This window comes from Myotis daubentonii, chromosome 2 (assembly GCF_963259705.1).
Source record: "Myotis daubentonii chromosome 2, mMyoDau2.1, whole genome shotgun sequence".
NCBI lineage: Eukaryota > Metazoa > Chordata > Mammalia > Chiroptera > Vespertilionidae > Myotis > Myotis daubentonii.
In genome coordinates, this window is record NC_081841.1 from 61,006,546 (window position 1) to 61,023,764 (window position 17,219).

The 17,219-nt window shown below is 35.4% G+C and overlaps 1 protein-coding gene across 3 annotated transcripts in view; it reads right to left on the minus strand.

Moving 5' to 3' along the window:
* The window catches only part of TAFA2 (TAFA chemokine like family member 2), a 472,775-nt gene that overhangs the window by 100,318 nt on the left and 355,238 nt on the right, over positions 1 to 17,219 (minus strand). The window lies entirely within an intron of this gene.

The following is a 17,219-nucleotide window of genomic DNA, read 5'->3' on the forward strand; positions in this document are numbered from 1 at the left end:
TTTTCACTTCCATTGGCCTGAAAAACCTTTTTCCATCCCTTCACCATCAGTCTGTGAGTGTCTTTTTTTCTGAGGTGGGTTTCCTGTAGACAGCAGATATATGGGTCATGTTTTCTTGTCCACTCATATGCCTTTTGACTGGGGCATTTAATCCATTTACATTTAAAGTTATTATTAGGAACAAAGTTTTGACAACACCTTGATATTAGCCCAATAAGACCTATTTTGACCTCCGACCTCCAAAATTATAGGATAATTTGCATTATTCTAAGTTACTAAGTGTATGGCCGTTTATTATAGCAGCAATAGAAAACTAATACATAAGATTTTTACGTTAAGTAATTAATGTGGGATATGATAGTGTAATACAGTAGAGTGGTGGTGGCAAAAATAGCAGTGAAATGGATAAATCAGATACATATTTTCTGGGCATTGCTGATAGGGTAGGCATTGGTTTGGACCTTTGAGTTTTATCTTAACAAATAGATAAAGAATAGAATTAGGGAAAATGTAGAAGAAACATTTTGGACAAGGAAGAAAAAATAAAAAGTTTTATTTTGAAGGAGTTAAGTTTTAAACGCCTATTAGACATTCACGGGGGGGGGGGCGGTAAGAAGTAAGCAATTGAATATATTCATCTGAGGCTCAGTGGAGAGGTAATGAATGAGGATATAAATTTTACTTAGAATTTGGGAGCTATCAGTATCTAGATGGTATTTACAACTATGAGGCTAGATGATATTATTCCTTCCTGCACTAAATATTCAATAATCAACTGCTTTTCTAAGACCAGGAAGTATAGCAGTGAACAAGACAAACCAATCCCTGCTCTTACTTTATTTTAGTGAAAGGAGATATATAATAAACCGAATGAATGTATAAAAATATAAGTACATAAGTGTTAAAATGAAAATAAAACAAGATGGTGTGGATCTCGAGGCTATTTTAAATAAAGCAGTTGGAAAAGGTCTTTCTCAAGCATTGACAAGACATATTAAAATTAGGAGAGGGAGCATCCTTAGATTGAGAGTCAGAGAAATCTTTATGGAGGAAGCATTTATGCTGATACTTGAATGACAAGTAAGCAGCCATACTTATTGGTGGACACAGTGTCTGTCTTCTCCCATCTGACTAAGCACTTGGAGGACAAACATATTGCCTAATTTTTTATACATACAAAGTCTGGCACTGAGATATTTTGATGTGTATTATAATATGTATGTCTTGAAGATCATATGCAAATAATGAGTTATTAGCTGTTTATTAGGTTTGAGAGACCAAAAGAAATACAGTTTGTTGCTCATTCCCAATAGCTCACAATCTATTTGAAGAGACTACATAACAGAGTGATGGAAAAGGCAGACCTCAGGCACCATGATGTGTACTGCCACATTACATGCTTCAGGAAGACATCCTGACAAAGTAAAGAGTGCACTTAAAGAAGATAAAACTCTTAAACTTGACTTTGCACATAATAGGATTGGAGACCTTGACAAGTAACAACTTCTGAGGCTTAATTTCCTAATCTGTAAATGGGATTTATCATAGCTTCTGGTCCTATCTGTATGTGACAGGGCCAAGACAGGCACGAAGTGAATATAATGAAGTAATAATTATTACAATAATAAAAATAATACATATTAGGCTAGCATATTTTAATTATTAGGAAAACATTATTAAGAAATTTAAGTGTCAAAATGTTCTTCTAGAATGTTCTTTTAGAAATAGAAAATGTATGAAGGATTTATATAACATGGTTTTAACTTACTGGAAATCTTAAGCATACACAATCAATTCATAGACAAGAAGTGTTTCCCCTTGACAGAGATTTTTATTTTTTCCTACTCCAAAGGTCATCTTAAAGTTAGCCCTTTAAAGTTGTTTTCTGTGTTAAGTGGTAGCGAGGTATGCCCTGGGTCCTCAAAGACTGAAGCCATAACTCTTTCCAGTTCTGATGCAGATTAGTGCAGCACAGAGCAGCCATAAAAAGGCCACAATGAGCGAATTTTAGCAAAAAGCAATAACAGTGATATATAAAAATGGCCAATATAAACATAAATCAGCCACCTCCAAATGACGTATTGACACAATTGTGTGGTCTACTCAACCAAGTTTTACCTCCCTCCAGGCATTTTTTCCTCTAAGGCTCCAAACTTCATTCTCAGAAACTTTAAATCACAATGATGGCTCCAGGGAGCCTCTGGTATTCAGTTACCTTCACTTCACGCTTCCATCATCCTTCAGCAACACCCGAAGCTGCCAACTAGCCAAAACAGACTCTCCCATGTGCCCAGCATCAGCTGCACCATTCTTCTTCATAATTTAGCAGAATGCCACCATCCTCACCACCAGAATGGAATCCACATCTTCCTCCATTGGGATTTTCAGCCAATGGATTCTGATCATTTTTCTGAAGCTCCAACTTTCTCTCTATCCTTCTTGTCTGTCATTAAATCTTCAACTCATTCTCTCTGTTCTATATTGTTGAATCTCTCTTGTACCAAATAGAATCTGCCAAACCCCATTCCATAAAAATTGTGCATTTCAATGTTCATATTCTTTTACCTGTGACTAATAGGTAATGTGCCAGAAACAATTGCTCAGTTTGGGTAAGTAATATTACCTCTCTGGGTCTCAATTTTCTCATCAGTACAATTGGGGTGAGATGGTCTAGAATTAGTGGATTTTAATTTGTATTAAATAGTAAGATTCTTCAAATGCTATTGTGACCAATGTATAGAACAAATCTCCCCAAATGGAGCACCAGCTGACCCAGTTTGGAATGAGATTCCAGAGCCCTCACCATTGGATGCATTGTTACCCCTTCTCATGGTGGCCCCTGAGATATTTCCAACTTACAAGACTCTAAGGCATATATGACAATCTTTCAACTAAGTGATCTCTAAGTCCCTTTCTAGTCCCTTTCCAGCTCTAATATTCAAATATTATATTCAACACAGTTAAATAGCAAGAAAGACTGAGTGGCAAGGAAATGATACTACTGTTAAGTGCCAACTTTAGTTTTATTGAAATGCTGCAAAACAGTATCTCATTCAATTCCCCTCCTACCCCAATAATGCTACCACAGTCTTTTTTTTTTTTACCAATGAAAAGCAAAGACTCAGATATTGAAACTTGTTTAAGCTTACAAAATTTGGAAAAGGCTGGAATGGGAGTCTAACTCCTGCTTTTTCCATTATTGTCCATTACTGCTAAACTACATCATCTCTTCCTAAACTTATTTTCATCCAGCCTTTTTCACTGATTAATCATATTCTCTCAATTTATTGTCAAGGTGTTTAGTATGTGATCCATGGTGGATGTTTGTGTTTACTTATCCTAGTGAAAAACAGGCCGAAACCGGTTTGGCTCAGTGGATAGAGCGTCGGCCTGCGGACTGAAAGGTCCCAGGTTCGATTCCGGTCAAGGGCATGTACCAGGGTTGCGGGCATATCCCCAGTAGGAGATGTGCAGGAGGCAGCTGATCGATGTTTCTCTCTCATTGATGTTTCTAACTCTCTATCTCTCTCCCTTCCTCTCTGTAAAAAATCAATAAAATATATATTTTTTAAAAAAAAGAAAAACAGGAGATTTGTGTAAAGCACTAAGAAATAATAGCTTTGGCTTAAGGAGAAGAATAGATAAGATAGTACTAACAAATTTATAAAGTTAAAAATTTTCAAACCTAGAACTTTTAAATGTACTAGAGAAATTCTGAGTGTCTGAAAATATTATTTTAAAGGATATACTTTTAATTCCTCCTAACCCATCCAATACCACCAAGTTCACAGAATACATTGGATTTTCTAGCACTTATAAAATCTTTCCAATGGTAAAATGTAAATATAAGCAGATTTCTTCTTATATAAAAAGCTGAATCCCAAGTCTGTAGAATACCTATTAAGCAAATGCAATTATCTGTCGATAATTTTAGAGATAGTATAGTTGTGAAAGAGATATTAGGGATCTGAACTCAAAATCTTAGATACTGCATTATTATTCCCCATTTATCAACTTATATCTTTCCTCAGATTCTGTTATCTTTGGTCTTTTTCCTTTGGCAGATGTCCAGGGGTGAATTACACAATTTAGAATCCAAAATTTCACTTCATCCAGATGCCTAATTTGCTAACTTGTCAAAAACACATTTACTATCTATTACATAATGACTACAGCTCAGAACAGCGTCTAGTTTCCATTTCATGAATCAATACCAAGAATCTAACAAATGTCCCAGAAGGCATTTTTTCAGTGCACATTTCCATGAAATTTTATTAAATTTCATAAATGCACCAAACATCTGGGAGTGAAAAATTTCCCCCCAAAAGTTTTAAGTTTCAAAATCATTGTACATTTCTCTTTTCAAAATCCATGGGCGAATTGGTGGAATAATAATAAAACTTAACTCAGTCTCCAAATTTTGTTGAAAGTTTAGCTCATCTTAAAGAGTTACTCTATCCCATCCTGAGAACGTGAATAAGAAAAAAGTTTATACAAGCCTTAATAGTCATTGTTGAATTCATAAAGTAAACTGCAGTGGTATCAGTTTCTCCTGCCATAACAGTTGCCAACACCCTTCATTGTGTCAAGGATTTCATTATGTTGTGGATCAATCATGACATAGTAATAGTCAATGCATAGGAACTTTAAGAAATGGTGGTGAGGTCATAGACAGCTCAAATACTTGGATACCAATAATGAATATTATATTGTGTTGCAACCCTAAACCTGTCTCAACATATTCATCCAAAATGTGGAAAGTACAAGCTTAAGTTAACTATAACATCTACATTCATTCCCTCATTGATTTTTACTTAATTCTAATAAGCAATAATAGTATTATCTTCCTTCCTTCCTCCCTCCCTTCCTTCTCCCCCTTTCCCCTACTTCCCTCTCTTTCTTCCTGCCTATCTGTCTATCATCTATCTATCATCTATCTATCTATCTATCTATCTATCTATCTATCTATCTATCTATCTATCTATCCACCCATCCATTTGGCTCTCTCTCTTCAGAACTGAGTTTTAGGAACTCCCTATATCCACAATATCATTACAGTAATACAAAAGAGAAAAAGAAAGGGAGGGGAGGGGAGGAGAAGGGAGGAGAGGGGAGGAGAAAGGAGGGAGGGAGGGAGGGAGGGAGGGAGGGAGGGAGGGAGGGAGGGAGGGAGGATGGAAGGGAGACATAGTGGTTGACAATTTGATCAAGATTTATATACATACCACGTGATTAAATGAGGGCACTGAAACATCTCATTGTAATTTGAACTAATTGCTATAAGATGGACATGTTTCCTAATTTACTCTCTCTAGCTAGAAGTAAAATGTTGATATATTCATAGTGATGATTGTTTATAATGTAGGTAAGTCCTCAAATTTTATTAGATGAAATCTGTTTTTATTAATTCTTTTAAATAGCTAATTTGAGAAGTGGTTAGGAAATAAAACTAAAATATACCTACAGTTAAATAAAAGTCATCTTCCAGAACCTAAATTGGAATTTTCACCTTTAGATAGCTTACTGAGTGTTATCTTTTAATAAAGTAGATTGCAAAGAAGAAAAAGAGAAAATAAGAAAGGAAGAGAAAGAGTAGGGGGAAGAAATGGGAGAAAAAAAAAGACCTTTAGAAACAAGTGTTACTTCAGAACTGTTCTAGGAAATTGTGTGTGTCATAAGGACTATGACAACATAAATTTGCAAGAATTCTAATAGGAACATATTTGTCCTCCATTTTTAAAATTCCACAAGTACCTTACCAAGAGAACATCTATTTATATAAAAGCCTAAGCGACCGCTACGACCGGTCGACCGAATGACTGGTCAACCAGTCACTATGACGTGCACTGACCACCAGGGGGCAAATGCTCAATGCAGAAGCTGCCCCCTGGTGGTCGGTGCGCTCCTACAGCCAACCTCCCATAGCCGGCCAACCTCCCGCAGTCCCTCTCCTGGGCCGGCCAGCCCTGATGGGCCCCAAGTGGGACTAAGCGAGATGGCCCCAATTAGCCCTGATTGCCAGCCAGGCTAAGAGACCCCACCCATGCATGAATTCGTGCACCAGGCCTCTAGTTAATTATAAGCATGTAAATTGTATGAAATTTAAATTCAGATAAACATGTTTTAAATGATATCATTGTTTTTTGACATGCCTCAAAACTTATTGCCAAACTTAAATAAAAATTCTGAACTCAGTTTTCCAAATTTTAAATATTTTCATTTCTGTAGCGCTTTGAATTTATATGAAATTTTTATGCATTGTCTCCTTTGAGTTTCACAGTCCACCTGTAAGTTAAATTGGAACTGTTAGCCTCGTTTTACAAATAATCAGTTGTATGTGATTAAATGAATTAATTTAAAAATGAGTGGACCTGAAAATCAATCCTATATAATAAAAGGCTAATATGCAAATAGACTGATCTGCAGAACGACCAGTTGCTATGACACACATTGACCACCGGGGGGCAGACACTCAATGCAGGAGCTGCCCCCTGGTGGTCAGTGTGCTCCCCCTGTGGGAGCACTCAGCCAGAAGCCAGGCTCACAGCTGGTGAGCACAGCGATGGTGGCGGGCTTCCACCACTGCAGCAGCGCTAAGGACCCCCTCAGGGGATCCTGGACTGTGAGAGGGTACAGGCCAGGCTGAGGCCACTCCTGCCCCCCCTGCCCTGTGCACGAATGTCATGCACTAGGCCTCTAGTTATAACATAAAGCAATAAATGTAAGAAATTTATGATATATTTCATGGAAAATCTCTCTTTTGAATATATTGTACAAATATTTCTTATTCATTCGGAAGGAGTCATTTGCACCAAAAAATAAAATTAATTTGTATACTAATTCAATCTTTAACTACTATAGGTAAAATTTTCATCTCATTCTTCACTGATGACTGGAAAACATGAATTCAAGACAATGAGAAGTGAGTTTCTCACCTCCTAAATCTTAGACTTGAGCACTGCCGATCTAAAATAAATCACCTACCTTTTAGACAGTTATTAATGCACATGCCCATTGGCCACGAGGTTGTGCATGGCATTAAATCAGGAGCAGTATCACGTAGTAAAGGAAATTAATGATGTTGCTTTCATCCCTGCTCCCAACTCCAATCTAGTAGAACTTCAAAACCATCTACATCAGAATAAAAATGCAACTGTGAAGACTCAAAATGCAGATAAGCTAAAATTTCTAGAAAACTAAGAAACTAGTAGGAAGGGAAAGATATTTGTTCACTATGCACCTTTCTGGTGTCAAATGTCACTTATCTAAAGGCCTTTCCAACTCTTCAGACACAGGAACTATTCCTTCTTGTTGATTTGTTCTACAGTTACTTCGTATCACCACGCTCTTAGTATACTGTATGACAATTTTCTTTATGTTTCTTTCTATGAGATACTTAAAAGTAAGTACTAAGTCTTGACCTTCGTATTCCTAGGGCCAGTATAATGTTTGGTATGTGGTATATATACTAAGCTGCATCAATATGTAATTAAATGAATGGGTGAATGATTTACATTGATAGAAACACAAATGTGTTTTTCTGAGTAGAGCCTAACCAGGATCAAGAAAATAACTGGGACTATATATCAAGGTGTTTCATGTATTTATGATTGATAGTTTTGATTCCATTCACTCCATATGTCTTCTCTATAGAGTTATATATCTAACTGTTAGGAAATACCATGTTAGTTATTTTTTGCTCCATAAATAACAACTAACATGCATAAAAGACCTCATTTAAAAATTGTGTAAAATAACCTTTTAATTGTATTCTTTGCATACCAAAATAAGCATAATAACTGTATAATTTTCACTCTGCTATACTAGTTTTAAAATGTTATAAAAATGTTCCAAAAACTGCTTCTTTGGATCAGAGCCAATCTCTGTAAACTATATTTAACTGAATTAATTTCACTGCAGGTACTCATTAACTTTTCTATCTAAGAGCTCAGGGTCTCCAGTAGGTGACGTATTCAGATTCAATCCTGGATAAACCACTCCATCTCCGAGTAATTTTGTTTGCAAGTCAGTACAATGAGTAGTTGTGCCAGATGACCTTGCACATTCTGTTCTGTTCATAACATTCTGAATTTTTATATGAACTCTGTAGCAGTTTCAGTACTTGAAACAGCCAGCAAATAAAGATCCTCCTTCCCCTTCCAAATGCATCCAGTCCTTCGATGCTTATATCTTATCAGTGGAAATCCAGTCATGAAAGTGTAAACGAAGAGGTGGAAGAGATGATTCCTAGAATAATATGTACAGCAGGACCTGAGGCAGGACTTACGCACGGACAAATAGGAACCACATGCCAAAAGCTATCATCATGTGAGACTTTCAGTTGGCCCCTGATATACCCAGCTACTGGTGTCCACACCTTTGATTCCCCTCTCTTTGAGGATGGATGAGACCTGGGATTGGCTTCGAACCATTAAAAAATGACAAGAGTAACAAAATGTCACTTCCTGCTTATGTAAGACTGTCTTGCTAGCAGAACGGCTCTAGAGCTGTGGCTCTCAACCTGTGGGTCGCGACCCCTTTGGCGGTCGAACGACCCTTTCACAGGGGTCGCCTAAGACCATCCTGCATATCAGATATTTACATTACGATTCATAACAGTAGCAACATTACAGTTATGAATTAGCAGCGAAAATAATTTTATGGTTGAGTCACAACATGAGGCACTGTATTTAAAGGGCCAGAAGGTTGAGAACCACTGCTAGAGTCACTCTTCTTTGCCAGCCATGAAGAAGCCAGCTGCCAGGAAATAGAAACTCACGTTGCAGGTAACTGCTAGTGGTCTCTAAGAGCAGAGGGCAGCCTCGATCCTAGGTTGCAAGGAGATGAATATGCCAATAACCTGAGTTAGGTTAGAAATAAATGTTTACCCAGTTGAGCCTCTGATGAGACTACAGAACCAGCCAACACCTGGATTGCAGCCTGAAGCACTAAACCCAGTTATAGCACACCTGGCTGAACTCCTGACCCACAGAAACCATGAAATAATTGATGTGTGATGTTTTAAGCTGCTAAGTTTGTGGTCATGTATTACGCATAATTAGATCACTAAACATAACTGTGAAGATAAGTTTGGTCTTTTCATGTCTGCATTTTGTGGAGGGTATTCATTAGGTAATAAAATCATACTGACCCATTCTATCTCCTCTAGCAAAACAATAGATATAGCTATTTTATTCTTTCAGGAAATTGAACTAAAACACACCTTAGAAAATGAATGAGGAACTTCCTGTTCTCAAAGTAACTTACTAGGTCTTTGGCCATTCTTTACAATTAGGGACCACCAATACTGATAGTAGTAAGTCTTAAATTCATTCACACATTTCATCAAATATGTAATGCATTTCTATTTTGTGGAAACTGAAAAGTGCTCCAAGAAAAACATATATGAACTAGACATGGCTAGTGCCCTAAGAAAAATTACAACTTTGATACACAAAGTTTTGAGAATGTGTTGTCAAGGCAAAAGAGTTTAAATTATTTACAATATGGAATATATCTTAAAGCAGTGGTTCTCAACCTTGGCTGCACATTAGAATCACCTGGGAATCTTTTTAAAATCCTGATTTCTAGGCCTCATCCTCCAGAAATTCTGTTCCTTTGTTACTAATGTTGTGGCCCCACCCCATAACAAAGAAACAGAATTTCCGGAGGATGGGGCCCAGAAATCAGGATTTTTAAAAAGATTCCCAGGTGACTCTAATGTGCAGCCAAGGTTGAGAACCACTGTTTTAAAGAATCATAGTTTTAGAACAGAAAAATAAATGTGTTTAACAAAGTAAAATTGCTGGTATAAACCCACCTATAACATATTTATTTTAAAAAGCATGTTTTTTTTCCTGGTAAATGACCATAAGTCTTACGGAAGGGTAATGATTTCAAAAACTGGATTATGAAAGAGAACATGCTATGGGAGAAAACAGTGAAAGAAGGCACTTAGACGTAAGAATGAGGGGCATGCTCAGAGAATAAGGGATTTTGTCTTGAAAGGCATCATGGCTTATTGGGAAAAGCAAGAGCACAGGATACAGTGTCAATTAAAAGATAATGAAGGGCTGAGCCAGACCGGAATGGAGCAGGGGACGCAGACAACGAAGGAAGACACTGGCGATGTGGGCCCTAGAATAAGCAGCACAGTGGGCTGCATGGCACAGCTGATCCGGAGAGACAAATTGAAAATGAAGTTTCAAACCTGTGTGAGAGGGGAAAGAAGCATCATGAACAGGATTAGGAGAGTTAAGAGGGACTATTGGTTTGTGTGGAGGGAGCGGTTGGATTTGGTACATGTATTTAATGGGCTAGTGAGAGGGGAAGGTTGAGGAGAAAGGTGAGGAGAATGAAGGCAAGGAATGAGGAAACCTCTACAACTGTGTTTCAGTTTAATATAAAGAAGTTGCTAGCGAGAAAGTGGACATGGTGACTACATATACCACGTTCTCAAGGTGGCAAAGCAACAAGGATCTTGAATAAGAACATGGGAAAGTTTGAAGGAGATTAAAGTTACTTAGATGCTTTTCAGGGTATTTCTCTTATTACAACTCAAAAGAAATGCTTTGGTTTGAGTGTTTTCAAAACAAGAAAAGAAGTGTTTCATTAAAAGACTCCATAGAAATACATAAAGCACAAATGCAAAATAATACAATTGTTATTTGGGGCATATACATCTTTTGGAACATAGCAACTCCCATTTCTGTTAGGGGAAATTAAAGGGTGGGGCGGGGGGGGGAACTTCCCATCCCTATTTTGAATATAGAGCAAGTCATTGGATCTATAAAAATAAAATAGATGCATAGCTGTGATGAGTATGAAAGGACTGATGAAATTTCAGAGGATGTTGCTATTTTATATATATTATTCTTTGAGGAATTTTCTGAATGCTTTCCATTTCTTAATGCAGCACCCTGAGTTGAAGCAATTACAGCTAGATGCAGGATGATAACACCTATGTTTTCAGCTATGAAAAGCAAGTTATTTCTTGATGATGAGTGTTAGATCCATACAAGCAGATAACACCATGCTCACTAGCCCAATAATTTGCATGTTTTAGAAAATTTTCTTGTTTTCTTTCACTTCTATTTTTAGAATGTGTAGCACAATACTGCAGTGACTAAGGGTTACCCTTTCTTTTGCATCTTCCATAGCATTTAGCATAGTTCTCTGCAGAGAAGGTGTGTATAACTATTTATTAATTGATATATCTAGATATATATGTATATATATATGTGTGTGTGTGTGTATCTAGTATATAAATTATAATTTGAATATATGGATGTATATAAATTACACAGATATATATATATATATATATATATATATATATATATATATATATATATATATATATATTCTATTTGAATTTGTGAATGAAGTGAGAATATGATGTCAAATAGCCGGCAAAGTGATTGATCATTAAAAATTTAAGAAAGCATGCAATCTTAGAAATATTGAATCACAAAAAAGTTTTTAAATTTAAAAAAAAAGAAAATTAGAAAATAGTTCTAAGCTTAGAATCTATGTAATGTAAAAATATGAAGTATGAACATCATCATAAAGCAAATAGTATAAGAATATTTGAGTGGCTATGAGTCAGGCAGCTGATGTGCCTTTTTGACACAGCACATATTACATTTCCAGTGGCCAGGGTATCTCACCTTAAATGCAAAATATTATCCTCAGCTTTGACTCACAGCAAGATCCATTGTGCAAAGTCTAGCCTGTTTTTACCTCCTCATTCAATCATAATTTCTCTCTGTCATCTCCTTCTGTGTTATTACCCTTCCCTCCCTTTCTCTTTCTCTTTCTCTTTCTCTTTCTCTTTCTCTTTCTCTTTCTCTTTCTCTTTCTCTTTCTCTTTCTCTTTCTCTTTCTCTTTCTCTTTCTCTTTCTCTCTCTCTCTCTCTCTCTCTCTCTCTCTCTCTCTCTCTCTCTCTCTCTCTCTCTCTCTCATTAACATCTTATACCTTACTAGATTTTCTTGAGTGTTATAATACATACTTAAGGAATATCAGAAGATCAGTAAAGAAATGCAATCTTAATTTCTAGAGGCAGTGTTTCCTTACAAATATGTCATCAGAAGCAACTGTACTGACAATACGGCCATATAACAGAGATGGTAGGTTCTTCTCCAATGTCTATGCTCTCCTCCTTTTATAGTGATAAAACTTCCCAATCTTTACCAGGGCATATACTCAGAAAAAACCAAGCCCAGTCAGTTACAGGTGCAGGTAGCTATATGATTCAGTTTGGGGAAAAGTTATGTCAGTAGAACTATTATGTGCAATTTACAAATTGTGTCCATAAAAGAAAGTAGCTTGTCCTCTCCTTGCCCCCTTGATCCACAGAGATGAAGGGATCATACTCTTGGTAAAACAATTTTTAATTTTAGTTAACCAGTTACTACTACCACATATATCACAATGTACATTTACATAAATAAAGGTGTGAAGCAAGAAGGGAGAAGAATCCTTAGTCTTGACAAATTCTTGACACAGAGCTCCAATACATTTCAGGATTTCATGAGAGAGAAATGGCCTCCAGCCTTGTTTAAAGCAGTATTATTTCGGGTTTTGCCATGTATCCTTGTGATTTCAAAAGGATCGTGTATATTTTTGAGGAAATAGGAGGTTCTCCACCATTACTTGTTCTTAGACATCATGCTCATTTTAGTTTCCTTTCAAGTTAATAGTTCCACTTTGAAAAAATGATTGTATTCAAATAATTTCAGAGCTGTAAAACGTAGTGTGATGTTTTCTGATATGTATTTAATTGGATAGGCAGTAGTCTCATGAGATAGGAATACAGGACATCAAAGTTAAAAAGTTTGAAAAACACCTAAAATCTATTCTTTTCTTTAAAAATCATAAGGCAAATTAGCATATCAAAAATGTGAGTATTCCTAAAATAAAGGAATGAGTTTAACTTTTTTCCCCTAGCAATAGGACATGGAAAGATTTAAAACACAATACATATTAACATACTTGATAACTACTATTCTGTGGAACATTCTTTGGAGAATTTTAAATTGCTATATAATGTGTAAATCCCTACTACAATGATTTTTCAACACAGGCTTAGTTACCTTCTAATAACAGAAAACTCTCTACTTCAAAAATACTTCATTTCACCCACTTTCACTTTTGAAAATAAGAAATTGATTAAATTGGATATTAATGAGTTCTCTTCATGTACCCATGTCCACCTTTTGGACCTCAGTTCCATTGCCACAATGAGTCCAGGATTATTTACCAGTGTAGTGATGGCATCTGAAAATTCAATGAACTCGATGGAAACCACTCAGACTCCATCTACCTAGGGCAGGGATGGCGAACCTTTTGAACTCGGAGTGTCAGCATTTTGAAAAACCCTAACTTAAATCTGGTGCCGTGCCACATACAGAAATGTTTTGATATTTGCAACCATAGTAAAATAAAGATTTATATTTTTGATATTTATTTTATATATTTAAATGCCATTTAACAAAGAAAAATCAACCAAAAAAATGAGTTCGCGTGTCACCTCTGACACGCGTGTCATAGGTTCACCATCACTGGTAGGGTTTCAGTTTCCCTTTAGCAGTGTTTGATTAAGTCTTTTTCAGTTTCACATGTCAGAGAGAAAGGAGTAAATTGAGTAAATCTTGCTTTCACTCAATCATCTGATACATAGAAAACATCATAAAAGAAAGTCAATTATTTTCTGCTAACCAACATGACCAATTTCATTATTTGCCATTTGACTAGAAACTCAAGAATTGCAAAGCCAACGTATTATATAACTAAAACTCACATTTAGTCCTCCACATCCATTCTCCTAATTCAATCATTGTTACCTTATTACATGGTCATAAATCCATAGGTGGATGGGCCACTTTAATTTTTCATTAGTCATGCTAATAAAATACAGTTTATTAGAAGTGTTAAAATAGCATGAATCTACCAAAATGGTAGAATTACAATATTAACTACCTTTATTTATATAAATGTACATTGTGATATATGTGGTAGTAGTAACTGATTAACTAAAATTAAAAATTGTCTTACCAAGATAATTAATATTTGAAAAGCAGTATTGAAATTATCTGTTTTGACAAATTTTTAAATAAAATTGTTGTCTTGGCCAATTTGTTTGTGACCAAGTTGTTTTCAATCAGTTCATTTGCTATCCTTTCATGAATTAAACAAATATACAATTCTTAAGATATTTTTTAAAGTTGCATTTAATAAGCTTAACTAATCAAATTTATTTCAATCAAATCTCTTGGTTCTCACAATGGTAGCTCTCAACATTAAATGTCAGAAGTTTAATTAAAGAGAATTAATAGTGATTACACTGAGCTCTGAGTAATATGTAAACTGTTGAATAGCCATCTAATGATTCCACATGGATTACTCGATTCTGAATTTAAATATATTCTTGAATAAATTAATAATGTTCTTGTTTCTTTTCCAATAACAATTTAAATTAAACTTATTCAAATGTCTTTTCACATTGGTGAGATATTTGTGAGTTTTAATTAATTATATTTAAAACTAGCAAGGTCTCAGGATACATTTGGTTTCTGAGCTGTTTGTTGACATTTAGGTTTTTACAAGGAGTTAGGTATTTAATAGGGCTGAGCTCAAGGTATAGCATCAGTCTTGGTATTAAGCCCAAACATGCTTTTAGGTGTGGCTTCGGACATGATCTTGAGAAAGCTCAATAGTCAAAAGCCTACTTAATGTCATTCTGGGCATCACTGAAATTGATTGAGATCAATAATCATGCAATGAGTAGATCACCTCTATTTTTTACTTACAATATTAACATAAAATAAATGACAGCAAGTCATTTGGTCAATTGTTAATATGTGAATATGTAACTTAGAAATCTTCTTATGAGCTATGTAAAAAATTTCAGCCACTAATGCAAATTTATTTTTGTAAGAGCAAAACACTTCAATAATTAATGTTTAATAGTTAAAGCAGCTAAATTTTATGTCAAAAATGCTTAAAAACATCGAGTTAAACAAATAGGGAAATAACATGTACTTAATGAATTTAAGAAAAAAAACATTAGCTAGACAGCTTTAGAAAAAATATATCCTTTTGATCTAAAAGTTTTCTGTGAAATGTAAGTAAAAAGGTAGAATAATAAGAATTATATTATAATTCTAAGCTCTCTGGAATTATTTAGCTTATAAACATTTACAACATTAAAAATCTTCAATTATTTCAAATAATTTTTAGTCCAAATACAAAGAACACAAAAAATACAAAAAAAATATTAAAAAGAAAAAAGTTTGAGAAAAAAATATATAGTCTCCCTAATATCTTGCTCCCCCCACCTACTTTGGTGGACTGTGAGGATTTATTTTATATCACAAATAATAAAATATCTGCAGAAGCACTCTAAAAACTGAAAGTACAGAGAAGGTAGTGTTCCTATGCTATAATGTCAAACATTTAAACAATGAGAGCTTGATATTTTAATAATAACATTTAATAATTTCAAAATTTATAAAACTTTAGATTTATGATAATTTTATACTATGATTGTAAAATTTAGCATTGGCCTTGGCTTCAGTTGGCCAAATTTGTATCCAAGGCACATCTATCAAACATATAAGAAGTTTCACATATAAACAAATACTTTATTCATAGCAGTCAGTTCCAATAAATATATGTATTTTCAAAATTTGGCTCTTAAAATTTTTTGGAGTCCATTTTTGTTAGAACACTGTCTTTGTATACTAACCATTTTAGTTTTGAGTCACCCTAGACAAATGATTTAAATCATTTGAGCCTTAGTTTCTTATAAGTTATGGAAAATAACAGTTACTTTGCAGTAGTGAATGGATTTAATGGGATTACATATGTTAAGCATCCTACCTCAGTGCTTGTTATGTAAAGATTTCCAACAATTGGTACTTTCCACACTCCTCTTCCTTTGCCTATGTCTTTAATATTTCAAATTGCTGTCCTTGTCAGTTTGTGGAAATTAGAAAAATGGAAACATAGAAAGTTGGGAATATAAAGAAACTTTGAATACACTTACCTTATTGTTTTTAGGGGTTTTGTTTGTTTGTTTGTTTTTAGCAGTAAAATCTTTTTTCAAAGGAAAATTCCATATAGAACCCCAATCTAGAACTGACCAACTCAGAACTGCTCTGGTTGAATCTCCTCTGAGCACAGGGGATTCTGGATCAACCCACTGTTATTGGATTCTAGGATATTGCAAAGATTTAGAAAGGAGGAAGCATGAGGATTTATCAGCACTAACTCTGGAAGCTAGCTTCCTCCCAAATGTGTTCCTTGTGCAGGTCACTTAACTTGTTTGGTTAAACTCCTCAGTTGTTGTGTTTTTATTATTTGAAAATAAGAAGTTTTAAAATATTCCATTTAAGTCTAATCCATTCTGACTCTTTTATTTATTTAACCACAAAACTTCTTGAAGAAAAATTTACATACATAAATCATTTCAGCAAACAATACAAGCTGTGGCAAATTGTATTTTCAAAAATGGTAGCAATGAAATCTCCCTTCCCACATGCTCTTTGCAGTGTGATCTTGCCACTCACCAATCCAGAGATGGAGTCTAATTCCCCTCACCCTGCGTCTAATTATTCTCTTTTATCTGTCCTGGCCTTAGTTACTCACTTGTATCCAACACCCGACAGCCACAGAATGACCCTGTGAGATTTCCTCAGCTAGCTCAGCAGAGGCCATGCAACTTATACCTGCTTCCCTTAGGCGGCTCACTTACTAGATGCTCCCTCTCTGGACACTCCCTCTCGGAACAACCCTGACATCAAGTTGTGATAAACTCAAGCCAGAGGAGCAGTCACCTACAGGTACTCTGGTCAACAGTCCCAGCTAAACCTCATCTTCACATTATGCCAGATGAGGCACCAGACATGTGAACAAAGCCTCCAGATGATGCCAGCCCCAATCTTCAAGTCACTCCAAGACAATCAAGTATTTCCAACAAAGAGCCCAAATAAGTCAAAATAGTTTATGCCTTGTCCAAATTCCTGATCCAAGAATTCATGAGCATAACAAAATGGTTGTCTTTTTGCCACTATGTTTGAAATGACTGATCGTGCAGCAATAGATGACCAAAACATTTATAGCTTTATTACTTACTAAATTCAGTGTACTCTACTCATGTTCCATACTCTTCAACCTTACAAGAATCTCATTTTACCTATACATTCATGACATAGC